This window comes from Camellia sinensis, chromosome 9 (assembly GCF_055761805.1).
Source record: "Camellia sinensis isolate YWXY chromosome 9, ASM5576180v1, whole genome shotgun sequence".
NCBI classification, from domain to species: Eukaryota; Viridiplantae; Streptophyta; class Magnoliopsida; order Ericales; family Theaceae; genus Camellia; species Camellia sinensis.
The window spans coordinates 187,702,887-187,730,711 of record NC_138969.1 but is presented as its reverse complement, the minus strand read 5'-3'; the positions used below and the strand labels follow the sequence as shown (position 1 = coordinate 187,730,711).

Here is a 27,825-nt window from a genome sequence, read left to right as displayed (position 1 = left end):
TTTCTTGAACTCTTTCCTCCATGTTTAACTATTACCCAACTCATCCAAATAGGAGTGGAGTGAGAGGGTTACTTCGAAATTCAAGTTCAATGTTCCCTAGCACAAAGGCAACCACAAAACGCAATAATAGGCAACAAAAGTAACCAAGCTAGTATACTTGCACTCCCAAAAATATAATCGTGTCATTTGCAGACAATAAATGAGGTTGTTACTCTCCTCTCCTCTCCTATTCTTTTTGAGAGGTTGTCCTCATCAAAAAGAAATAATTTTGCATTGAAGTAATTTATATAAATGATATTTAAAAAAAAAAACTAATAAAAATGAGATCTAGCAACACAAAAAAAAAAAAAAAAAACTAAGAAAAAAAAATTCCTACCATCCACACAGAACACAAATTTTCTGCTAAACCAACTACTTCAATCAATATCTAAGCCAATTCTAACCACTCAACCTGGAAATTCAAAATTGGAAAACAAGTGTAGACATTATCAAACCATATACATATTACTATACCTTTTAATGTCAATCTTTAATACAAATTTGGCAAGATATTCCACGACAACAACAATGTGTTTTATTAACTAGATAGCTTAACTAACCAATAGATCCTTCAAGCTTCAGGCTCATGAGCTGGTTCACTTCAGCACCAAACTCATCAGGAAGCTCATTGAACACATCCCTGTAGAACCCAGAAATCATGGCTGCCATGGCTCTCTCGTAGTCGATTCCCCTATACTGGAAGTAGAATAGTTGATCTTCGCCGATTTTGGAGGTGCTGGCTTCATGTTCGATGCAGCTGAGGGGTTCTTCACCTATTTACGAACATGAAATGAGATTAAACCATTAAGCAACAAATAAAAAAAGCTTCACATTTGTATAGCCGATGCAAGTAAAACACAGTGCACTAACCAAATGAAATTCACTCCAACTACATCCAACGACGTGGATGCTCTAAATCATAATCATAATCATAATCATAATGAAAATTGTAAATAATAAAAAAAGTGTATCTATAGCTATTAGGAATCAATAACAATGGGATAGCAAGAGAGGAGGGGAAGGGGTTGTCGGGGTGGAAGGGAATTCACAAGAGGGGGAGGGAATGAAAACTTGTTTTAGAGCAAGTGAAGACACTTGATTTTATTCACCCAAAAAAAGATACTTGATTTTATTTTCACTTTTTTTCTATTTTTTGAAAACTATATTCATTTATTTTTTGCAATGAAAGCTGTTACCAAATGTGTTTTCATGTCCAAATTTCAAAAATTTTAAAACAAACACGTTACCAAACAATCCCTTAGATTCTATAGTTATCTATAACACTGTGATTGTAAGTTTGGTAAAACGAGAGAGAGAGAGAGAGAGAGAGAGAGAGAGATTGAATGAAGTGTGTTTTATATATTCAGTATGTTTAATGAGAAGCAAGCTCACTCTCTTTTATAGAGAGGAGAGTATTGTATATAGGATGCTGCACCGAAAGTAGAAATAATAAAGAAATAATAAACATTAACTTTTACTTTACAGGTATAACTAATGAATGACAGCTGTATTATATTTACACTAACATCCCCCTGCAAACTCAAGGAGGGTAGCATCAACTAGCTTGAGTTTGGAAATGAGATCACTGAAGCGACCAGGAGGATGAGCTTTGGTGAAAATATCAGCAAGTTGATCGATAGAAGCAATAGGGCGAAGCAAAACAGTGCCATGGGTAACATGCTGGCGAATGAAATGACAATCAATCTCAATATGCTTGGTGCGATCATGAAAAACATCATTGTGAGCAATCTGAATGGCACTCTAATTGTCATAATAGAGAGAGGTAGCGCTAGAAGAAGAAACACCCATATCAGCAAGGAGTCAACGAAGCCAGAGAAGTTCTTGAGTAGTATCAGTAAGAGCTCGGTATTCAGCTTCGGTACTAGAGCGGGCAGTGAGGGATTGTTTCTTATTGTGCCAAGTAAGAAGAGAATCCCCAAGAAGAAACAGAAACCTGTGGTGGAGCGTCGATCCATAGGATCCCCAGCCCAATCAGTATCAGAAAAGGCACACAGTTCAAGAGAGGAGGAAGTAGAGTAGTGAAGGACATGGAACAGAATGCTTATGAGGTAGCGAAGGATGCGGAGCAGAGCAGTATAACGGGGAGTGCGAGGAGCCGACATGTACTGACTAACAATGTGAACAACATAGGCAATGTCAGGATGAGTCACAGTGAGATAGACAAGACTACCAACGAGCTGACGATAAAGAGTAGCATCTGAGAGGAGATCCCCATCGAGAGGAGTGAGACGAATCTGAGGATCAACTGGAGTAGAGGTAGTTTTGCAATCGATAAGACCAACACGGGCCAGAAGATCGAATGCATATTTGGCCTGGGAAAAATAGGAACCAGTAGAATCATGGAAGACTTCAAGGCCTAAGATGTAGTTAAAAGTACCAAGGTCCTTCATCTTAAACTGACGATGGAGAAAATGTCTGAGGTGAAGAATACCAGCTGCATCATTAGCAGTGATAATCATATCATCCACATAAACAAGGAGAAGAGTAGTACCATGAGGAGTAGTCCGTATAAATAAAGCAGAGTCATAGGAGCTAGAGGTGAATCCAAAGTCATGAATGGTAGAACTGAACTTAGCAAACCAAGCGCGAGGTGCCTGCTTAAGACCATAAAGGGCACGCTATAGTTTGCAAACCTTATGAGTGGGATAAGTAGACCCAGGTGGAGGTTACATGTAGACCTCCTCAAGAAGATTACCATTAAGGAAGGCATTCTTGACATCCATTTGAAAGAGCTCCCAGTGCCGAGCAGCAGCAATAGCAAGCAAACTGCGAACAGAGATAAGGCGAGCAACAGGGGAGAAGGTCTCCTCATAATCAATGCCATATTCCTAGTTGAAACCCTTGGCAATAAGACGAGCTATGTAGCGCTCGATAGAGCCATCAGAATGAGTCTTGATTTTTTAGACCCATTTGCAGCCAATTGCAGTCTTTCCAGGAGGAAGATCAACATCCCAAGTGTGAGTTTTGTCCAAAGCTTGAAGTTTATCAGTCATAGCTTGTTGCCAAAGAGGATTAGTACAAGCCTCACAATATGAGGTAGGCTCATAAGTAGAAAAGGCAGCAGACCCAACAATATAATCACGAAGATGAATAGGTGGTTAAGTTACCTATTGCGGCCGACCCGTGGGAGGATCAGTAGGAGGAAGAGCTAGCGAAGAAGGAGGAGACAGAGTAAAAGATGCAAGGAGAGGTTGACCATCAGGGGGAACAGTCTGGCCGGGATCAGGGATTAACAAGGGCATCTCGATGAAGGAGGAACCTGCATCAAAATTAGTAGAGAAGAGATTTAGGGAATGATTAGTAAAGATAACCGGAGTGGAGAGTGTGGGTAGTGAAAGGAGAAGAGAGAGGAAAACATTTTGTGCTCCCAAAAAACTACATGGCAGGAGATACGAAGATGCTTAGAGAGAGGATCCCAATAGCGAAAGCCTTTATGTTCAATCCCATATCCAAGAAAGCAGCAAAGACAAGAATGAGGTTCAAGCTTGGTGTGTTCATGGGATTGAAGCAGAACAAAGTAGGCAGAGCCAAAAACCCAAAGATTGGTGTATGGAGGGGGAGTGCCATGTAGATGTTCAAAAGGAGTTTGATTATGGATGATAGGAGAAGGAACACAATTGATAGTGTACATAGCAGTAAGGGCAGCTTCCCCTCAAACGTTTTCAGGACAGGAATACGAGAGAAGGAGAGTGTGAGTAGTGTGAAGAATATGCCTATGTTTCCATTCAGCACGTCCATTTTGTTGGGACATGCCAGCACAGGAACAATGAGGCTGAGTACCATGACTCCGAAGAAAGGAAAGGAAATCGGTATCCCGATATTCCATAGCATTGTCAGAGCGAAAATTTTTAACGGTTTTGGAAAATTGGGTATGAACCATTTTGGCAAAGCTATAATAAAGATGTTTAAGTTCAGACCGAGTTTTCATAAGAAAAAGCCAAGTAAATTGTGAATAATCATCAATAAAAACAACAAAATAATGAGATCGCCCCATGGTAGTAGTAGGGGATGGGCCCCAAATATCCGAATGTATGAGATCAAAAGGAGCACGGGAAATAGAAGTACTTTTATTGAATGATAAAGCAGGTTGTTTTGCAAGTTGACAGGGTATACAATCAAAAGTATCTTGAAGTACATGACCCAATTGACCACTAGAAACCAAAGACTTTAAACGACTAACTGAAAGATGTCCTAAGCGACAATGCCAAAGACGAAAAAGGAGATAAAGAGGAACCAGAAGCAGAAGCAGAAGCAGGAGCAGCGATCGGTGAGGAGTCTGGAACATGAAGTTAAATGAGTTCATAGAGACGTCCATGCTTACGGTCGATCCCAATAGTCTGACTCGTCTGAGGGTCCTGCACCAAACAACCATTAGCAGAAAATGTGATGATTAGACCAAGCTCACATAATTGACTAATAGAGATAAGGTTTAAGGTTAGAACAGGGATATGATAAACTTGAGGTAAAGATAATTGAGATGTGGAAATAGTCCCAACATAATTGACAGACATGAGAAAACCATTAACAATATGAATGAAGGGAAGATGCGTAGACAGAGAGATTAAGGAGAATATAGTAGAGCTGGAAGTCATATGATTACAACAGGTAGAGTCAAAATACCAAAAAGAGTTACCTGGAGTCACAGACAAAACAGTAGGAGGAGGTGTACCATAGGTGGAGAGAAGCTATTTGAACATGGCCTCAACATCAGTTTGAGAAAAAATAGGGGCAAACAGAGAAGGAGGCTCAGAGAAATCCTTAGAGGTAGCAGCAGTAGTGCGATTAAACTGATGATGAGAGCTCCCCCTAGAAGAGCCACCATGAGAGGAGTGGCTAGTGGAAGATGACCTGGATGGATTGCGAAAACAATCCTGCTGCAGATGACCAGGACCAAGTTTGTTGCAATAACGGCAGGATCATACAGGGCAATGAACCAAAAGATGAGTAGAAGGAAGGCCCCGATTTTGACAATAGAGGCAAGTAGTGGTCCGTTGGGTCGGTGAGGGCCATGACTAAGGAGTAGGAAGAACAGAGTCTACATGATTAGTCTGGAGAGTGCCAAGACGAGTCTCCTCAGATAACAGCTCAAAAATAGCATGCTCAAGAGTGGGCAATGGAAGGCGATGAAGAAGAGAGGCACGCACAGGGCTAAAAAGAGGGAGTGAGAGCCATGAGAAGTGGACCAACCACTGCTGATTACGATAGGTAGTTAATATGGTAGCATCTTCTTGGTGAGGCCATGTCAGTTCTGAGAGAGCAATCTGGTCCTAAATAGAATAAATTTGGGACAGAAAGTCATTAATAGACTGACTGGATTCTTGGCGCATGCGGTGAAGTTGACTCTGAAGTTGATACTGATGGGCAAGGCCGGTAGTTTGGTATCGATCTCTCAAAAAACCCCAAATGTCTTTAGCGGTATTGGAAACAAAGTCAAGTTGAAAACGGCCAAACTGAAGACTAATAGAGGGAACAGAAGTGTTCCGAAGCCAAGTAATGATCTGGTAATTTTTACTGTCCCAATCTTTGAGTCAGTCTGTATATGTGGTAGTAGATTCGGCGGCCTCTTTGACCGTTTTGGTCACATCCCGATGATAATACGCCAAAGTTTTCGTCCTTTAAGGAAAGAAGACATGGCTTGGGCCCACAATACATAATTGGAACCATTAAAAAGAACAGAAATTGGATGGGAGGCATCATGGTGATCCATATTAAAAGGGGAGTAGGACTAAATATATAGAAGCAGGCCTGTAGGAGCAAAATTTGGTAAAACAGAGTGTACCAATGCATCCGGAAGGTCGAAATTAGCTGGAAAAGGGCTACTGTGCAGAGATGACGACAGTAGAAGGGAAGTGATGTCAGCGGCGCACAATAGCAGACTGAAGGTGGCGCACAATAGGAGGAAGGGCACGCAGCGCATCATAGCAGAACGACGGACACGGGGTGCACAGAAGCAGAACGACGCACATGGGGCGCACGGAAATAGACGTGGCGTATGCAAGCGCAGGGCTGACGTCAGATGCTGACGTAAGCAAACAATGAAGGAGCGCGTGAATGGCGCGTTGTAGATTGCCCCGAAGAACTCCCCGGCTCCGTGCGCGAGGGCTCAAAATTCGTTTTGTTCTAGGCTACTACAAGTTCGGACTCATGTCACAGTTCTGAATCTAATCTCACAAAGTGCAATGTGAGACCGATAAATCACCAAAGAGTCCAAATCCGGCAAATCGTTTTGAAAAATTGGTTTTTATAAAGAAGTGCCAAACATGGACTGCTTTGCCAGATACAGAGTCGCCACCTAAATGTTTTGTTTTTGGAAAATTTAGGAAACCCTGACTCGTGCCTAAGGCCACGTGTCCGTCATCACCAAAGTTGTCTCGGCTTGGGAACTTGGGTACGAGAGGGGAAGGTCATGCAATGAGCACCCCCGCTCGCCCGATCAAAGATCGGCCTTTACTAACATGATATTTTGTTTTTGAAAACACATGTATTCTTATTCCGGTTATTAACCTAAAATTACTATGTGATGTGCCCAGTGATGTGCACAGCATACAAGTATAGACTAGATCGCCTGAGTAGGAACAAAACATTGCATGTTCGTTTGTGAAAATGATTTGAAAGTTTGCTACTCGCAAGTAGGCTAAGTCATAGATTTTGATGAATTATTCCAATTCAAGCAATCCAACCTTCACCCACAGGCATTCAGGCAGTTAAACACTTAAGCAGTTAGCCTCATGGCAAGCATGCTAAACGTGCCAATCAATAACACACATGTAGTATGCTAAAGCATAAACACTCACAGTGTACTCCGAGCCAAAACAAAGAACTAGTTAGAAATCATGCATGATCCTAGTTCATGTTAAGATGGCTAATGCAACGCATGCGAGAATATAACTAAAATAGGCTCGGCTATTCTAGAATGTCATATGAAATGCAAATTGGTACATGTATTTAAATTGGAATTGAAATACAATGTAATTTGTATGATGCGCCGTGCCCAGTGCATGCAATATAGATGAATGGATGCACGCATGCAAGCATAAGGTATGTTAATCGAAATATGCCCCAAAACTAACCATCGTAAGCGGTTAAGTAAAAGGGAGAAATAAATGGGGGTTGGAAGACATGCATCACACACACGCACGCTTATTACAACAGTTGGCCCTCTCGACGGAGGGTCCGAATAAGAAGCTAACGAGCTAATGTAAGCTAATTAAACTACATATTACATCACAAAATTGAATAACTAGCTACAACTAATTATTACAACACAAATTGAATAGCTAAGCACATTAGCTAATTAACTACAAGACCAAAGCATAAACTAGCTAAGCAAATTAGTTAAGTAAAGCAGTAAAACAGGAGCCTCAACGGGAGAAGAGTGTATGCATGCTCGATCGCCTCGTTCGGAAATCTGTCGCGATGCCCCAACTTGCCTCTGTTTGCAATTGTTCTCAGCACATTGCACAAAGCTTCACAAAGCTTCAACTCCACCATGGGAACTTGTAGGAGCATGGCCGACCAGTTGTTGATGCTGCAGACCACCAGCCGACCACTTTTCTTTGCTGCAGACCAGAAAAAGTGGTCGGCTAACTAGTTTTACTGGTCGGCCGACCAGTTTTGGCTGCACTTCTCCAGTTTGCTGCAACAGAGAGCAAGAATGGACATGTCAATGTATTTGCAAGATATGTGTGCACAACCACTCTCCCTATCATTTCATGAGCTCAAGAGAGTGTGGTTCTCGACCCTCGGGCCACCAATCATGTATCTCAATGTATGATGGCCGAGAAGCCAAATTGTACAATTCAATGTAAAATGAATGCACACATAAACACATAAAGCCTTGAACTCTAGCATGTATGATCAAAAGCGTCGGCGACTGAGAATTGAGGCACGTTTTATCATTTCAAGTATGAAACATCCCTTGTTTCTCGTGTTTGGACTAACACCTAATCCAAACAAATGAAATGCAACTCAAGCATGCAAACATGCAATGCAACTTAAGCATGCTAACATGCAATGCAAGGCATGCAAAACACAATGCAACTACATGGCATACACAATGCAAAGAATAACATGGCATACATAATGCAAATAACAACATGGCAATACTCAATGCAATGTGACATGATCAACTTAACAAAGCTAATGACATGCAAACAATGCTAATGCATGCATACAAAATGTAAGGCAACATAAGCACGCAACAACATGATACAATGTAACAACATTCACGTAACATGCTTGATGGACTTAAACCAAAATAGACAGACCTTAATCATGCCCAAATCAGTGGCCATAATGCTAAAACTAAGGCATGAAGATCAAGACAAACATGCTCAATGCAATGGCCCATCAACTAGGCATAAGAGCACAACTCTTAAGAGTGCTTAAAGAGTGACAAACGTGGAAGTGTGACAACACGACATGCTCTGAAATAAAGTATGAAATGATGCCAAATCATTCAATCAACACAAGCATAGCATACTAGAGTCCTTAAGGCCTAAGGCTAGTAAAGAGGACTACAAAGGGGGCAAGCAATACATGGCACAAATGCACGAACCAATCATGGACAGAGCTCAAATGGGTCTAAACAAAGACCACAAACAAAGCAACAATGCACAACCCTTGAACCACAATTAAAGAGTGATATGCATGAGAATATGACAATGTTACATGTTTTGAAATCAAGTATTAAAGGATACCAAATCATTCAAATAGGCCAAGCAACGCATGCTAGTGGCATCAAAACACAAAGCTAGTATAGGCATTTGTACTATAGCTATGCAATACATGAAGCATATGGCAAAGGCAACCCAAAACAGTCCTAGAACATGTCAAAATGAGTATAAAACATGCATGCAAGGAAGCCAAAACAAGCTAGCATGAAGGGCATAAGGCATGATGTATACAAGGCCAAAAGGGAGGATTACACTACACCTATCAAGACCAAGCATGAGATGACTTAACCAAAAAAAATCAGAGTTATATCATGGCAAAATAACCCAAAAAACACACTGAAATGATAGCTCGCAAGCTTAGGCATGAAGGCATAGGCAATGGCTCATGTTTAAGGCATAAAGGACCAACCCTTCAAAGCATTGAAAGAGTGACAAATACAAGTGCATGAACATGAAACATGGACTGAAATCACATTACAAATGATGCCAAATCATTCAAATAGGCCAAGTAATGCATGCTAGTGGGCTTGATACACAAAGCTAACAAGCTAGAATGCACTATAGCTATACAAAGCATGGCATGCATGACCAAAACAACACAAATCAGAGCTAGAGCATGCTAAAACATGGACAAAAGCTTCTTAGAGTCAAGCCAAAAGCATGCTAGAATGATAGTCTAAAGCATGGTACACATTAGGCTAGTTCATGGAATTACACCACAAGTGCATAGAGCATGCATGAGGCTATTAAACCGAATCTTAACAGAGGTATATGATGGCAATACAACACCAAGAACATGCTGAGATGGACTCAAAACAAGCTAGAATGACATGCTACTTCATGAAGCATACAAAGCTAGTTTATGAGGATTACACTACAAGTGTATTATGCATGCAAGAGATGACAAAACCAAGTCAAAATAGTGGTATGCAATGCTGAAATAAGGCCTAAAATAGGCTGAGATGTGGCCAACACAAGCTTAACAAACATGCTCAAACATGAGGCAAATGAAGCAAGCATACATGACACAAGGAGAGGGGATGACCCTCTCCCATTTGGGACCTCAAAACACCATTTCTACCACTGAAATTCCTTTGAGTTTCAGTGGTGAGAAGGCCAAAACAAGGTGGTCCCAATAGCTTAAAAAGATGGCACAAGAACAAGACCAAACAAGGCCTAAGAGGGGGTAGACTACCCCCAACACAAAAGTGACCTTAAACAAACATGTTAAGCATGAAAAATCAGAACTTTTTGTGGTTTAAAGTCAAGGCAAAAACAGTATGCAAATAGGTTCAAAAGCTTAAGCAAAGATAAGGGTTTTAAGGGTTAGTAACTCACCCTTGAAGAACACCTTCAAAGCTGCAACTGCAGCACTCTTTTTGAACCAAAACCAATCCAAAAAATTCAAAAACAACCTCAAAGGACCTCAGCTCTAAGAGTATGGTGTTTGACTGTGTGTTTATGTGTTAAAATGTGATAAAACTACACTTTTAAAGCACAAATATGAAGCAAAGAGTAAGATAGAGACAAATGTGTATCTATATCTCTCCAACACAAAAATCTGAACCTGGAGGAGGAGGGGGGAGGTTCTCTTATATAGAGAACCAAGACTCAAGCTTGTTGGACAAGCTTTAGGCTTAAAGCCATCCCTCCATACAATGGCTTCTGTGCCCTCCAGCTGGCATAGCTACCTCTAAAATATCTCCAAAAGGTGATGAAAAGCTGCCGACCACTTGAAGTGGTCGGCCAGCTACTTCTACTAGTCGGCCGACCAGTGGAAGTGGTCTCCTAGAGAAGAAAGTGATCGGCCATGGTGGGAGATGGTCAGTAGCATGAAAGCAAGGCAGTGTTGTGGTGGCCGACCAGAAAAGGTGGCCCAAAGATCAAGAACACCAGTTAGCCGACTAGAAAACTGGTTGGCAGGGAGGAAAGTGGTCTCCAAGGAGAAGAACTGGTCTCGCACCCTTGTACCACCTTCCAAACAAAGAAAACAAGGTTTGTAACAAAAACAAACCAAAAGGGATGCAAAACAAGAGTCCGGGAGACAAGGCGCGCGGTCGGGAGCCTCGAAAACTAGTCTACGGGCATCAAAAGTGGTCTATGACCACAAAAGTGGTCTCCCGGACCACAGTGTCCCTCTAGGCAGTGGCAACAAGGCATGGTCCGAAAATCAAGCCAAACGGAGAATGTTAAGCGGTCTCGAGACAAGGCGCGCGGCTGAAGGCTCTGAAAACCAAAAACTAGTTTCCAAGCAGGAAAAGTGGTCTACGACCACAAAGAGGTGGTCTACAAGACCTCTCCCTCCCTCTAGGGAAGAGAAACAAGGCTTGGTCCACAAACCGAGCCAAAGCACAAAGAGTTCAGAGGCCTAGAGGCAAGGCTCCCAGCTAAAAACTCCGGAAACTCGAACGAGCACAACATACACTATCAGTGAGCGCTCAATCGATGACGTGTGAGTCTTGAAGTCAGTAAAAAATGGGGTGTTTGCAGTTGCCCCTCTTTGACAGAATTCGAAAGTCAAGAAGGGACGTGAGTGAATGTCAAAGCCCAGAGATGACCCATTTTTGACAAGGCCGAAGACTTAGACAAATAGGGAAGATAAAATGAAATGAAACAGCTATTTTTGTTCAAAAAGCGTTACATTTGTACATTCTATGCATCGCATCACATCGTATTTCATAACAATGTAAATGAGATTGAACTTTGTTTTGAAAACCAAACGCTCGAATTGCATCAATCAGGTAGTGAACCAACTAACGAAAAAACAAATCGATAAGCAAAACAAAGAACTCGACAAGCTAACCAAGTGTAATTACAACTCAATAAGCAAAACAAAGACTTAAAGAATACAAAATACAACTCGATAAGAAAATGTACAACAACTCGATAAACAAATTGAAGTAACACAAGCGCGACTTTGCAAAATCATCACCGGAAGGTATTGGAAGTGGTACCAATCGCAAATTCTCAGCATGTTCAACACATAGACAACTCATAGAACAAGGGGAGAGGCCATCGGCCAAAAGAGAAGGCTATCGGCCACAAGAAATGGCCATCGGCCAACATTTTTAGCCGATTGGCCAAAAATGGCAATGACCTCCAGAATGTTGACACCTGTCTTCCATTCAACACCTTATCTTCTACAAAAGCCTCAGCCTCGTAGTTTTCCTCGTTTTAGCTCTGATTTGCACCAAATGGAAGAATTTCTTGTCCAAAATCTCACAACTTGTATTGCCACCTTGGATGGCTCGGAAAAGCTGAATTTTTGAGGCTTCGGCATAAATGCACTATTCACTTTGAGTCGCACCCCCCTGCATTTTCCGTTCCTTCATGCCGCGGCGAGGTTTTGGAATCTGGTGACACACGTCTTTACCTTTGGCGGTCAAGAGAGGTGTCCCACTTTCGAGGATTTCCAAGCTTTAATAGAATCTGAGTGCGATGAAGAAATCTTACCTCAACTCCGGTTTGGCCACGTCCAAGCTTTAGGAAGGATGTGCGGCCTTACTTTGCATGATGCTCGGTCATTGATTCATGACGGAGAGCTGGACATTCCGAGCTTGGTTTGTCGGTTTTCTGATGTCGGTGACCATGGTGACCATCGTTGGCAGGGTTATCGGTGACATCCGCTTTGCTTGTGCATGCTGTCTCATTTCTTACTTGCCCCAGGCTTTGGTGGGTTTAGCACTCGTTTGATTGAAGTCGCCGAGGGCTTAAGAGAGGGTAAGAGTTGCATCGCCATGACGCTAGCCGAAACATTGATGGGCTTGGACGCTTTTCATCGCCGGGAGACGGCTAGGTTTGCAGGGAGTCCACTACTATTGCAGGTAATGTTTCCCACCCTATCTCACATATATTGCTCACATCACTCGACCCTCAGGCTTGTTTTTTTTTCTCTCAAAACCCTTTGCTCACTTTTTTTCTCAACTTACACCTCTCTATTCATTAGTCTCTCATTTTTCATCCCTCCCCCCCCCAGGTATGGTTGATGGACAAATTGAGAGTAGTGGACTCATGTCCAGCATATTCAGCTCGCAGCTATTTCTTTCAATGACGCATGGTCGATGCCCCGGATGAGGGATGGTGGTAAACTGGATGTGCAGTTTGTTTGCTACAGACATTACTTGGCGCTGCCCCTGGCTCGACTTACCGGGGATGAGCTACAACATGACCCGTCAGCTCGGGATCCAGTTGATTGGCCTGACACACTGTGTCTTTTACTTTCTGTTTTGGATTCGGCACCAGTTTGGACATGATCAAACTTGTCCAGAGGAGGGGATAGAGTACCCTGTTACATTTCCAGTCCGAGGCACGCAGCTGGCTCGGTATGCCACAGCATGGAGGACGAGAGAGCTTCTGGCCCCTGCTTCCACTTTCAGTTGCACCCTCTCTGATGAGTGCAAAGATTGGCTCAATGAAGAGGCGCAGGTAGGGCCTACTTTGGCATCAGAGGCTTCGACCAGCTCTGGGTGGGGACGCAGGGACACCTGACTATGCCCCAGATTTATTTGCTTTTAATTAGAACTTTCAAGTTTTCTTTACGAATGTAATGAAAAGAAACTTCAATTTGTATTCAAGAGTAGGAGAACTCTATATTGAAATCAATAAAATTGAAGGTTGTGGGTACTGAAATTTTTTCGTTTGGTCCAAAAATGGTCAAAGTTGTAAAAAGATTAATTTGAGTAAAATCAACTTTTATTAAAACTTTTCAAAACCATTTTCGATATGGATCAGAACTGGACATGCCTAAGATCTGTCACTGAGATGTGCAACCCCAGATTCCGACAACTGGAAAATTGCCTCTAGTCTGAATAACACTGTACCAGAGATCATAACCAAGCTCTTGAATGCAGAACAGACGAAGATGACTAAACATGATCACATGGACAAAGTTGATCGGGGAAGTGTTTATGGCTAGACTTCAGAATGAAGTTGCCTACGTATCCCAAAGATGGGAATCAAGCCTTACGTAGTTTGGCTCAGGTTCACTCGTGTATTAACCCTCACCTTTTACGCTCTAGCTTTTGCCAAGGCCGCCCTTTTTGGGTTTTCAACCTTGCGGGCTCAGTTTTTATAATTTCAAATTTTCTGTGCTCTAACTTTTGCCAAGATAGCCTTTTCGGGTTTTCAGCCTAGCAAGCCACTCAGGGAAAATATTTCTTCAACTTGTTCATGTTGATCGGTTGGGAGAACTCTAGGCCATCTAGGTCCATCAGAACGACAGCTCCGCCCGGCCATATAGACTTGATGATGTAAGGACCAGTCCAATTGGGTCTGAACTTGCCCCTAGGGTCGTGGATGGGAGCTCGATTGTCTTTGAGCACCAAATCTCCTTCTTTCAAATTCTTGGACTTATCTTTCTTGTTGAAAGCCCTGGCAATTCTGCGTTGATAACCCTGAACATGGTACAGTGCTTTCAGCTTTCTCTCATCAAAGAGCATGAGTTCTACAAATCTGCTCTGCTGCCAATCTACCTCAGCTATCTGACACTTAGCCAATACTCACAATGACGGAACCTCAATTTTGATAGGCAGAACGGCCTCCATCCCATGAACCAAGGAATACGGAGTAGCCCCAGTAGAAGTTCTAATTGAAGTCCGGTAGCCCCACAGAGCAAATGGCAACTTATCTGGCTAGTCCCGGTAGGTTTCCACAATTTTCTGCAAAATGTGTTTGATGTTCTTGTTGGCGGCCTCAACTGCTCCGTTGGTTTGTGGCTGATATGTAGATGACTTATGAAAAGCCACGCTGTATTTGTCCAATAAGTCGATCACTTCCTTCTTGAAGTGGGAACCATTATCTGAAATGATCTCATTCGGGACCCCGTAACGACAGATGATGTTGTTCCTGATGAACTTTGAAACATGCGAAGCCTTCAACACCGCATAAGATTGGGCCTCAACCCACTTTGTTCTCTAGTCTCGTCAGTGCACGCCTTTCCGGCCACTTTTCCCTAATCCCATCTCGGGGATATGCTGGAGCTTGTTCATGAGGTACACAGACTGTGCACTGACATATAACCCCTCATCAATAGCCAGTATATTCTGTACAACCCGAGCCTCGGCTAGAGTAAATCCTGATATGAACATATCCTCTGCGCCATGCTCGATCTCTAGAACTGGTGTAGAAACCTCTGGCGGCGGATGGATTGACGAATTACCAAAAACGATAGCCACCCCCTTCCCGTGGGGGTATTTCAGCATTTGGTGCAGGGTGGAAGAGACCGCCTTCACCTGGTGCAGCCACGGCTGCCCTGGGAGTAGATTAAAGGTTGCAGGAATGTCTAAGACATGAAAGTCAATCTCCGGTTGTCCTGGACCAACTTGAGTCCGAATCTGCACAGTCCTCATCACTTCTCTGCTAGTCTTATCATATGCCCTTATCACCTGGGCAGTTGGCACAAAGTCCACGGGCTTCAACCCGATTGTATATGCTGTCCTTGACGGGCATACATTGATAGCAGATCTCGTGTCAACAAGAACTATTGGTATCCATTTTTCTCTACACTCCACAGAGATGTAGAGTGGTTTGTTATGATTTACACCCTCAGGTGGCAATTCCTTGTCAGTGAAGGTCAACGTCGGGAAAGCTCCTCTCGGAAAAACCAATCCTACCAACTGTTCAGGCGTGGTGTCGATTGATAGCTTGGCCTTGTCTGTCGCAGAAAGGACAGCTTGTCCATGATCTCTTGAGGCCATGAGCAGTCCCCAGATGCAGATGTCTGCTTGGATTTTCTTGAGCTGTTTCAACATAGCCTCCTCCTCGAGTAACTTTTCTTTCTGCTTATCTGCTTCTTTGTCCTTCCCCGGACGCCTCTTGTTGATCTAAATGCGGGGGCTTGAAATACCGCGCACTTCTAGTCATGTGGTCCACCTCTCCCACATACCAAGTATCATCCGGTTGGTTTTGTCCCCAATCTTCGACGGTGTGGGAAAAATATAGGTCGTCATCTTCCCACCACATGCCACCAACAACCGGCAGCCTGTTGTTCAGAATCATCCGTACTCAAACTGCCTGTATTCTGAGTAAAATTCTTAACACCAGTGCTCTCCGGCAGTTGTTCCTGATTCCCGGCCATTCCGACCATTGTTGGTGTCCCCGTTTCTGACGGACCCCATTCTGGCTGAGGTTGCTCAATAACATCCGGCTCGTCGCTGAGCCACCCAGTAGCTTTTGCTGACCCTTCTAAATCAAACCAGTTGACAGTCACGTCCCCCAGATCCTGTTCATTGAAGAGCTAAAGGTTGGCAATGTCCTCTTCTAGCTCAGCTAGGTCATCTAGCCCTTGATAGGTCTATCCTCTCGAACTACATAGATCTCTGCCCCAACTGGCAGTTCTACTCTCGGCCTAACCTGGCTTGTTAAAGTAATGTAGCCGCTCGGATTATACACAAATCTCGCAGATCCCTCAGGCTCTGAATGATCATTACCATCTGCCTCAGCAGTCGTCAGAATTCTATCTTCAATAGTTACCACCACCAGTTCTGGTTGGGTTTGGGAGATATCCAACATGCACAAGTCAGTGCTGTTAGGAATGAACACCTCCGGCTTGGGTAGGTGGGAAGGTGTGATATATATACTAGGGTTGTATGACACAACCCTAGTTTGGATCAGGTTGATGCGTTTGGGAGGTGGAGATTGCTTATGTGTAGGGAGTGGGTTGGTGGTGACATTCGGTTTCTCCGGAGGCACGATCACCCTGTTGTCAATGAGATCTTGAATCTCATGACGCAATCGAGAGCACTGGTTGGTTTCGTGACCATGCTATTGGTGATAGGCGAAGTACTTCGCCGGGTTATGGGAGGGAGGAAGTTTTTCTGGCAAGGGCCGCGGCTCTAGGGGCTTCAAGTGCCCTTTCTTGATTAAAACCCCCAAAGCCTTGGACAAAGGCATGTATAGTAGGGTAAAGGTTCTTTGGCCTCTAGGTGCATACCTGGCTGTTTGCGAGCTACTTCCGGACACACTAGTAAAGGGTGTAGCTGCAAGGGTTTTTGGGGTGTTGGTGGTGACCATGCCTACATCTAAAGATCTGACAGCTGCAGCATTGGTTGTACCGGTTGAATGCCCTCTTGGGCTGCTCTCTTTCATGGTCAATCAGACCCTGTTTCATTGCGTCCTCGATCTGCACCCCAATCTCATGTAGATCCGCGAAGGTGGGTAAGGGAAGGATGATCATCTTTTGCATGAGCTTGGGCTGGAGGTTGCGTACAACCATCCGTATTTGGCCCTTGTCAACCGGCCTGATGGTCATCATCGAGGCTTTAGCCCTCCAGTGAGTCACAAAGTCGGAGAAGCTCTCCTTCGGCTCTTGCTTGGTTGTCTCGAGATCACGAATTGTGACCTCGATCTGTGTATTGTAGGAGTATTGAGCTATAAAGGCATCAGCCATCCCCTTCCAGTTCCTCTTAATAGAGTCCTTCAGTTTTACATACCAAATGGCTGCTACACCCTACAGGGTCTAGCCAAACAGGGAAAGCTTCTGCAATCTGGAGAGGCCCATCGGCCTTAGGATATCTGAAAACAGCTGGAGGTGCACCATAGGATCCTCGGACCAGTCAAAGCGGTCTATATGCGGCATCTTAAATCGATCCGACAGCGTCACGGCTGAGTCGGTATATCCATCCTCTATATCTGGACTGGATTTCACGCCTTGAGCCTTCTTGAAAAGCTTTTCCAGCTTGCTCACTTTTAGCGTTGTTGGATCCACCTCAAATTCAATTGGTGAATCCACTAGATTGGTAGGCGCTTTGGATAGCTGGGGTAGGATTGGGGGCGGAGTTGGCCCCGTTGGAACGTTCGTATTTTCCTGGACATTTGCTGTCTCCTCGAGTATTGGAACTCTAGGTGGGAGAGGAGGTGGGTGTGAAGCAGATGCTCCGGTTTGCTGCTGTAGCCTGGCAATTAACTTTGCCTGTTGGGCCACTACCTCGGCTTGACGTGCAGACACTTCTGCCTGACGGGCAGCGTCCTGCTGCATGGCTTGCATAGTCTCCTAGAGTTGACGCATCATCTCTTCCATTTCGACTGTAGAGTGTGGATCTGACTGAACTGGTGTATGTTCCCGCTCTGCGGGAGAAACAAAACTCTGATCCCTACTGTACTCAGGTGGGGTAGACAAAGCCCTTTGAACTGACTGCTGAATTGATATCCTCTGCCTAACTGCCCTCCGTCTAGTAATCGGGGGTAATGAGTGGAACATTGGTTGTTCGTCTATCAAATCCGCGGATCGATGAAGTCTGCGACCTCTAACCCAGAAAGTGCAGTGTGCTATGTTATGAGCTGAATAAATTAAAGACAACACATAGTTAGCAAACACAAGCTAAAATAATTGTTCTTAACCATTGATCACTGTTCCCCAAATCACTGCCCCAAAACTGAATCTGATACCCTCAGGTAAAACTGATTCCCAAACACTTATGCTCTCAGGCCTGATACCCAGACTTGCAAACTGATATATGCATTCTTGTAGAGACGCACTCTAAAAGCACATAGCAAGCAAATGAGAGTCAAAACACCCCTATGGTGGGGTAGGGTTTCCCTGTCCTATTTTGTCAGGAGCAAGGGATTCACTACGCATGCAGTGGTTTCAAACAACCTATAATCGGGTAAGCAACCTGTCCTAGTTTGGAATAGTCACTATGGATTCCGACATGCACTAGGTCAAATGGTCAAAAAGAATGCCTCGGTGAAAACTGAGGTTTGTGTTCCCATCATGGCAGAGCCCATAACCGGTCAACCTTATGGCACACAGCCTCCGGCTAACCGTTCAGGAATAGCAGACGGCGAACACGGTGTCCAAGGTGCACCAATGCACATGCAATGCAAAGAAACACATAAGTGTAAACAAAACAAGATATCATGAGTTCGAGTCAAGTTTTCTAAGTCCCCAGCAGAGTCGCCAGAAACTGTAGACCGCCTTGGAGAACTCCCCGGCTCCTTGCGCGAGGGCGCAAAATCTGTTTTGTTCTAGGTTACTACAAGTTCGGACCCATGTCACGGTTCTGAATCTAATCTCACAAAGTGCAATGTGAGACCGATAAATCGCCAAAGAGTCCAAATTCAGCAAATCGTTTTGGAAAACTGATTTTTATAAAGAAGTGTCAAACATAGACTGCTTTGCCAGATACAGAGTCGCCACTTAAATGTTTTGTTTTTGAAAAATTTAGGAAACCTTGACTCGTGCCTAAGGCCACGTGTCCGTCATCACCAAAGTTGCCTCGGCTCGGGAACTTGGGTACGAGAGGGGAAGGTCATGCAATGAGCACCCCCGCTCGCCTGATCAAAGATCGGCCTTTACTAACATGATATTTTGTTTTTGAAAACACGTGTTCTTATTCCGATTATTAGCCTAGAATTACTATGTGATGCGCACAACATACAAGTATAGACTAGATCGCTTGAGTTGGAACAAAACATTACATGTTCGTTTGTGAAAATGATTTGAAAATTTGCTACTCGCAAGTAGGCTAAGTCGTAGATTTTGATGAATTATTCCAATTCAAGCAATCTAACCTTCACCCACAGGCATTCAGGTAGTTAAACACTTAAGCAGTTAGCTTCATGGCAAGCATGCTAAATGTGGTAATCAATAACACACATGTAGTATGCTAAAGCATAAACACTCACAGTGTACTCCGAGCCAAAACAAAGAACTAGTTAGAAATCATTCATGATCCTTGTTCATGTTAAGATGGCTAATGCAGTGGATGCGAGAATGTAACTAAAATAGGCTCGACTATTCTAGAATGTCATATGAAATGCCACTTGGTACATGTATTCAAATTGGAATTGAAATACAATGCAGTTTGTATGATGCGCCAAGCCCGGTGCATAGAATACAGATGAATGGATGCACACATGCAAGCATAAGGTATGGTAATTAAAATATGCCCCAAAACTAACCATCGTAAGCGGTTAAGTAAAAGGGAGAAAGAAATGGGGGTTGGAAGACATGCATCACACACACGCACGCTTATTACAACAGTTGGCCCTCTCGACGGAGGGTCCGAATAAAAAGCTAACTAGCTAATCTAAGCTAATTAAACTACTTATTACATCACAAAATTGAATAACTAGCTACAACTAATTATTACAACACAAATTGAATAGCTAAGCACATTAGCTAATTAAGTACAAAACCAAAGCGTAAACTAGCTAAGCAAATTAGCTAAGTAAAGTAGTAAAACAGGAGCCTTAAAGGGAGAAGAGTGTAGGCATGCTCGGTCGCCTCGTTCGGAAATCCGTCGCGATGCCCTAACTTGCCTCTATTTGCAATTGCTCTCAGCACATTGCACAAAGCTTCACAAAGCTTCAACTCCACCACGGGAACCTGTAGGAACATGGCCGACCAGTTGTTGATGCTGCAGACCGCCAACCGACCACTTTTCTTTGCTGCAAACCAGAAAAAGTGGTCGGCCAGCTAGTTTTACTGGTCGGCCGACCAGTTTTGGCTGCACTTCTCCAGTTTGCTGCAACAGAGAGCAAGAAAGGGCATGGCAATGTATTTGCAAGATATGTGTGTACAACCACCCTCCCTATCATTTCATGAGCTCAAGGGAGTGTGGTTCTCGACCCCCGGGCCACCAATCACGCATCTCAATGCATGATGGCCGAGAAGCCAAATTACACAATTCAATGTAAAATGAATGCACACATAAACACATAAAGCCTTGAACTCTATCATGTATGATCAAGAGTGTCGGCGACCGAGAATTGAGGCATGTTTCATCACTTCATGTATGAAACGTCCCTCGTTTCTCGTGTTTGGACTAACACCTAATTCAAACAAATGCAATGCAACTCAAGCATGCAAACATGCAATGCAACTCAAGCATGCAAACATGCAATGCAAGGCATGCAAAACACAATGCAACTACATGGCATACACAATGAAAAGAATAGCATGGCATACATAATGCAAAGAACAGCATGGCAATACTCAATGCAATGTGACATGATCAACTTAGCAAAGACAATGACATGCAAACAATGCTAATGCATGCATACAAAATGTAAGGCAACATAAGCATGCAACAACATGAACAACATTCACATAACATGCTCGATGGACTTAAACCAAAATGGACAGACCTCAGTCATAACCAAATCAGTGGCCATAATGCCAAAACTAAGGCATGAAGATCAAGACAAACATGCTCAATGCAATAGCCCATCAACTAGGCATAAGAGCACAACTCTCAAGAGTGCTCAAAGAGTGACAAATGCGGAAGTGTGACAACACCACATGCTCTGAAATAAAGTATGAAATGATGCCAAATCATTCAATCAACACAAGCATAGCATACTAGAGTCCTTAAGGCATAAGGCTAGTAAAGAGGACTACAAGGGGGGCATGCAATACATGGCATAAATGCATGAACCAATCATGGACAGAGCTTAAATGGGTCTAAACAAAGACCAAAATATGCTGAGATGAGAGCTCAAAGGCCTAGGCAAGATGGCATACATGCTAGGCCACAAACAAAGCAACAATGCACAACCCTTGAACAACAATTAAAGAGTGATATGCATGAGAATACGACAATGTTACATGCTCTGAAATCAAGTATTAAATGATGTCAAATCATTCAAATAGGCCAAGCAACGCATGCTAGTGGCATCAAAACACAAAGCTAGCATAGGCATTTGTACTATAACTATGCAATACATGAAGCATATGGTAAAGGCAACCCAAAAAAGTCCTAGAACATGTCAAAATGAGTATAAAACATGCATGTAAGGAAGCCAAAACAAGCTAGCATGAAGGGCATAAGGCATGATGCATACAAGGCCAAAAGGGAGGATTACACTACACCTATCAAGACCAAGAATGAGATGACTTAACCAACAAAAATCAGACTTATATCATGTCAAAATAACCCCAAAAACACACTGCAATGATAGCTCGCAAGCTTAGGCATGAAGGCATATGCAATGGCTCATGTTTAAGGCATAAAGGACCAACCCTTCAAAGCATTGAAAGAGTGACAAATGCAAGTGCATGAACATGAAACATGGACCAAAATCACATTACAAATGATGCCAAATCATTCAAATAGGCCAAGCAATGCATGCTAGTGGACTTGATACACAAAGCTAACAAGCTAGAATGCACTATAGCTATACAAAGCATGGCATGCATGACCAAAACAACACAAATCAGAGCTAGAGCATGCTAAAACACGGACAAAAGCTTCTTCAAGTCAAGTCAAAAGCATGCTAGAATGATAGTTTAAAGCATGGTACACATTAGGCTAGTTCATGGAATTACACTACAAGTGCATGGAGCATGCATGGGGCTATTAAACCAAACCTTAACAGAGGTATATGATGGAAATACAACACCAAGAACATGCTGAGATGGACTCAAAACAAGCTAGAATGACATGCTACTTCATGAAGCATACGAAGCTAGTTTATGAGGATTACACTACAAGTGTATTATGCATGCAAGGGATGACAAAACCAAGTCAAAACAGTGGTATGCCATGCTAAAATAAGGCCTAAAATAGGCTGAGATGTGGCCAACACAAGCTTAACAAACATTCTCAAACATGAGGCAAATGAAGCAAGCGTACAAGACACAAGGAGAGGGGATGACCCTCTCCTATTTGGGACCTCAAAACACCATTTCCACCACTAAAATTCCTCTGAGTTGTAGTGGTGAGAAGGCCAAAACAAGGTGGTCCCAATAGCTTAAAAAGATGGCACAAGAATAAGACCAAACAAGGCCTAAGAGGGGGTAGACTACCCCCAACACAAAAGTGACCTTAAACAAACATGTTAAGCATGAAAAATTAGAACTTTTTTTAGTTTAAAGTCAAGGCAAAAACAGCATGCAAATAGGTTCAAAAGCTTAAGCAAAGATAAGGGTTTTAAGGGTTAGCAACTCACCCTTGAAGAATACCTTCAAAGCTGCAACTCCAGCACTCTTTTTGAACCAAAACCAATCCAAAAACTTCGAAAACAACCTCAAAGGACCTTAGCTCCAAGAGTATGGTGTTTGAGTGTTAAAGTTTGATAAAACTACACTTTTAAAGCACAAATATGAAGCAAAGAGTAAGATAGAGACAAATGTGTATCTATATCTCTCCAACACAAAAATCTAAACCTGGAGGAAGAGGGGGAAGGTTCTCTTATATAGAGAACCAAGGCTCAAGCTTGTTGGACAAGCTTTAGGCTTAAAGCCATCCCTCCATACACGTGTATGGAGGATGGCTTCTGTGCCAGCTCTAAAATATCTCCAAAAAGGTGATGAAAAGCTGCCGACCACTTGAAGTGGTCAGCCAGCTACTTCTAGTGGTCGGCCATGGTGGGAGATGGTCAGCAGCATGAAAGCAAGGCAGTGGTGTGGTGGCCGATCGGAAAAGGTGGCCCAAAGACCAAGAACACCAGTTGGCCAACCAAAAAACTGGCTGGCGGGGAGGAAAGTGGTCTCCAACGGGAAGAATTGGTCTCCCACCCTTGTACCACCTTCCAAACAAGGAAAACAAGGTTTGTACCAAAAACAAACAAAAAAGGATGCAAGACGAGAGTCCAGGAGGCAAGGCGCGCGGTCGGGAGCCTCGAAAACTAGTCTACGGGCATCAAAAGTGGTCTCCTAGACCACAGTGTCCCTCTAGGTAGAGGAAACAAGGCATGGTCCAAAAACCAAGCCAAATGAAGAACGTTAAGCAGTCCCGAGACAAGGTGTGCGACCGAAGGCTCCGAAAACCAGAAACTAGTCTCCAAGCAGGAAAAGTGATCAACGGCCACAAAGAGGTGGTCTACAAGACCTCTCCCTCCTTCCAGGGAAGAGAAACAAGGCTTGGTCCACAAACCGAGCCAAAGCACAAAGAGTTCAGAGGTCCGGAGGCAAGGTTCTAAGCCAAAAACTCCTGAAACTCGAACGAGTACAACATGCACTATCACCGAGTGCTCAATCAATGACGTCTGAGTCTTGAGGTCACTGAAAAATGGGGTGTCTACACGCGTGTGCGAATGGCGGCAGAAGCTGGGACGCCCCGAAGACAAAGGCGGCGTGTGATGGCGCGTGACGGTGAGTCTGGTGATGGGGGTGGTGCCGTTGGAATTATGAGGTGATTTCGAGCAGGATGGTGTAGTGCCACTGTGTACGGGACTATGCACCAAAAATAGAAAATGCCAAGAGTGGAGAACTGGGCTCTGATACCATGTAAGTTTGGTAGAGAGGGAGAGAGAGATATAGAGAGACTGAATGAAGTGTGTTTTATATATTCAGTATGTTTAAAGAGATGCAAGCTCATTCTCTTTTATAGAGATGAGAGTGTTGTACATAGGATGCTGCACCGAAAGTAGAAGTAATAAACATGAACTTTTACTTTACAGGTATAACTAATGAATGACAGCTATATTATATTTACACTAACAGTGATAACAAATGCCAACCATTGCCTATTCTTTTTTACTACTTACTAGTATCCAATTGACTTTTACTTTGCAAATTTTATGTTAATAAAGAATTAGTCTAGAATATTGTTTCTTAGTTAGAATAGGATGTGTCTACTATAAATAAGTCGAAAGACTTGAGATAAATTAGTGTGTTTCAAATTACTGATAAATTTTCTAAGAGTTTCTCTTCTTCAAGTGTTTTATGGTATAGGTATTCTTACACGAAAAAGAGACGGACTGTTTTAAGTTAATCTCACTATGCATTTCTATTTCTACACGCTTCCTTGCACCTCTCACCATCTAATAAACTCCTCTCGTGAATACGGCCCTCCAACCCTATATGATTTTCCAGTAAGCCACTTACCACTCTCTCTACCTACATCAAAATCCTCTGTTTTGCCTCATTTCACACGCCATTAGACATATGTCTTACCTATTGTCCGCCATGTGTTCCTTTCTCCACTACTTCTTCTACCCCCTACTAGTTATCCCTCTTTTAAATTTGAAATGATATAGTGCTTGTTCTAATCTCAATATGTCCCATCTAACTGATCCTTCCCAACAGACACCAATGCTGGTCTACATTGTATTCACACACCACCTCATTCCCTAAATCTAACACCTCTTTTCATTTCATGGCAACCCTAGAATCAGTCCTAAATCATAGACAAGAAGTAGACTCTACCAAAATTTGAACTTCATACCTCAACAAACTCATACTAATCGGCAGAGAGGGTGAAAGCTTACTTCCATCACCCCACCCACCCCAAAAGTCCGCCGCTACATTCAACACTTCAAGGTCACAAAGATACAATAGGAAATCCACTAACTAGACCCAACCCTCTTTAGGCCCAGCATTTGGCTTTTAGAAGCAACCGTCATTGGAATAGCAATCAAGCAAGACTAGTTAGTCCCCATAGAACCACTATATCTCCTATCAGGAACCATACATGTTTCTTCCTTCGAAGGAAACATGAAGAGAAAAAACACCCCCCACACATAGCTCTAACACTCTCTCACCCTTTCTTTGACTCCTCAGAAACGATTGACCGATTTTTTAAGCTTTTCCTTACCTGATATCGGCAAACCCCAAGGTTCAAAACAACCCACCAGAAATAGATGGAGAAACTCAAACATCTCATGACAAGATAGAAGGAACTGCTAAGACACTTTCCACACCTCTGCTCCTTTCTGTCAAAGTGAACCACATCTCACTAACCAAGCTACTTTTATTGAATGATAAAACATGTTGTTTTGCAAGTTCACAGGGTATACAATAAAAAATATCTTGAAGTACATGATCCAATTGACCACTAGAAACCAAAGACTTTAAACGACTAACAGAAAGATGTCCTAAGGGACAATGCCAAAGATGAAAAGGAGATAAAGAGGAAGCAGAAGCAGGAGCAGCGATCTGTGGGGAGTCCGGAACATGAAGTTGAATAAGTTCATAGAGACGTCCATGCTTACGGCCGATCCCAATAGTCTGTCCCGTCTGAGGGTCCTGTACCAAACAACCATTAGCGGAAAATGTGACCATTAGGCCAAGCTCACATAATTGACTAATAGAGATAAGGTTTAAGGTTAGAGTAGGGATACGATAAACTTGACGTAAAGATAACTGGGAATTGGAAACAGTCCCAACACGATTGACAGACATGAGACAACCATCAGCAGTATGAATGGAGGGAAGATGAGTAGAGGGAGAGATTGAGGAGAATATAGTAGAGTTGGAAGTCATATGATTACAATAGGCAGAGTCAAAATACCAAGAAGAGTTACCTAGAGTCACAGACAAAGCAGTAGGAGAAGGTGTACCAGAGGTGGAGAGAAGCTATTTGAACATGACTGTAGACACCCCATTTTTGACCGTCCTCAAGACTTGGACGTCACCGTTTGAACACTCGGTGATCATCCATGTTTGTGTTCGTTTGGAGTTCCCGGAGGTCTTGGCTCGTGCGCCTTGCCTCAGGATCCCCGAACTCGACCGTTTAGTGTTCGGTTTCACACCGAACACTTGCATCTTGCCTTTGAGAGGCAGGGTGGGGCTTGTAGACCATCCCCACCCACCACCGGCAGTGGCTAGAGGCCACCGGCTGGTGTTTGCTGCCACCGGCAATGTAGTTTGCCGGCCGGTACTATTTGTTGCCGGTCAGCATTATTTGTTGCCGACCGGCACTCTTTTTGGCCAAGATGGCATTTTTGGCCGGCCGATTGCTGTTCATCTGCTTTTGCAGATATTTTTAGACAGCTGTCTTGCTTTTGCTCCCCTCCATACACGTGTATGGAGGGATCTCCCTCTTGCAAAGCTTGTCTTGTAAGCTTTACAAGACAATATAGAGAGAAGCTCTCTCTAAGGCAAAAGAAGAGGCTTGGTTAGAGACTTAGGATATTTTTGAGAGCAAGAACAGCCATTGTTAGGGTTTGAGTTCTAGGGTTAGAGTTAGATACACACTCTATCTCTCTTTCCCTCTCTTTTGTTCACTAGGTGCTTTGTGTCTTACTATTGCACACAAACACCTAGTGTTTCACCTTCCTCTTGAAACTAGGGTTCTAAGGGCTTGTTCTTGAGTTTCTTGACTGGTTTGGAGCCAAAGGAGGTCATTGGAGCACCATTTGTGAAGGGGTCTTCAAGGGTGAGATTCTAGTCCCTTTTTCCCCCATTTTTGCATTGATTTTATACCTATCTTAGAGCTGTTTTTGTGATTATTGTATAACATAAAAAAGTTCTGTTTTTAGGCCCTGTTTATTGTTTATTAAGAGTGTTTTGTTGTTTAAGGGTTGTTGACCACCCTTAGGCCTTAAAAGGCCTCATTTTGAGCCATTTTGTGCTAGCTCTGGGATTTTGGTGTTGAGGTCTCTTCACCACTGAAATCTTGAGGGATTTCAGTGGTGAAGATGATGCTTTGAAGTCCCAAGAAGGAGAGGGCCACCCCCTCTCCTTGTTGTCCTTGAAAAGGGCATATTTTGGCCTCTTAAGGAAGCCTACGCTTGAGTGTGTGTTGAGCATGTTTGGTTTGTTTTTCATGCTTATATATCCATGGTATAACATGATTTAAAGTTGGTTTTGGAACTCCATGCATGCTTAGCATAGTTGCCATGTAATGCCTTGTTTATACCTTAACATGTCTTAGGTTGTTAGCCTTAGTTGGAGCATGTTTTAGGCTTGGTCTTGTGAAGATTTTGTGCTTATTTTGACATGTTTTAGATCTGTCCATAGGTATTTGGGTTGATTTTGGCATGCTTGATATAGCTCCTTTGTATTTAGGCTTGTTGGCCTTGAGCATGTGCATGTGTAGCATGCCATCTTTGCATTGTTTTGGTGATTTGGGATCATTCTACATGCCATTTCAGTCCCATTTCCATGCTTGTTTGATTGCCTTGCATGCATCTTGAATGCCTCATAAGCTTGTGTAGTAATGCTCCATGTTTTGGTGTTTATGCATGCCTTTGTTTTCGAGTCACTTAGATGCCATCTAAGTAGTCCTTTAGCTTTGTTTTAACATGCTAAACCTCTGATTTTGGTCCTTCTTTTCATGCCATGTTTGGTCATGTTAAGTGTAGTTCAATGCTCCTTTGATTTGCTTTGAACACTTGGACTATTTGGTGCATGCTTGGCTTGATTTGTTGCTTGGTTTGGCACCATGTATTAGCATGATTTCAAAGCTTATAATGCATGCTAATT

At 43.1% G+C, this 27,825-nt stretch overlaps 1 long non-coding RNA gene across 1 annotated transcript in view; it reads right to left on the bottom strand.

Moving 5' to 3' along the window:
- Nucleotides 1–395: 395 nt before the first annotated feature.
- The window catches only part of LOC145798898 (uncharacterized), a 128,340-nt gene continuing 100,910 nt past the window's right edge, over nt 396–27,825 (bottom strand). Inside the window, exon 2 of the long non-coding RNA XR_014340743.1 lies at nt 396–812. This is a non-coding gene — a long non-coding RNA (uncharacterized LOC145798898). The remainder of the gene's footprint in view (nt 813–27,825) is intronic.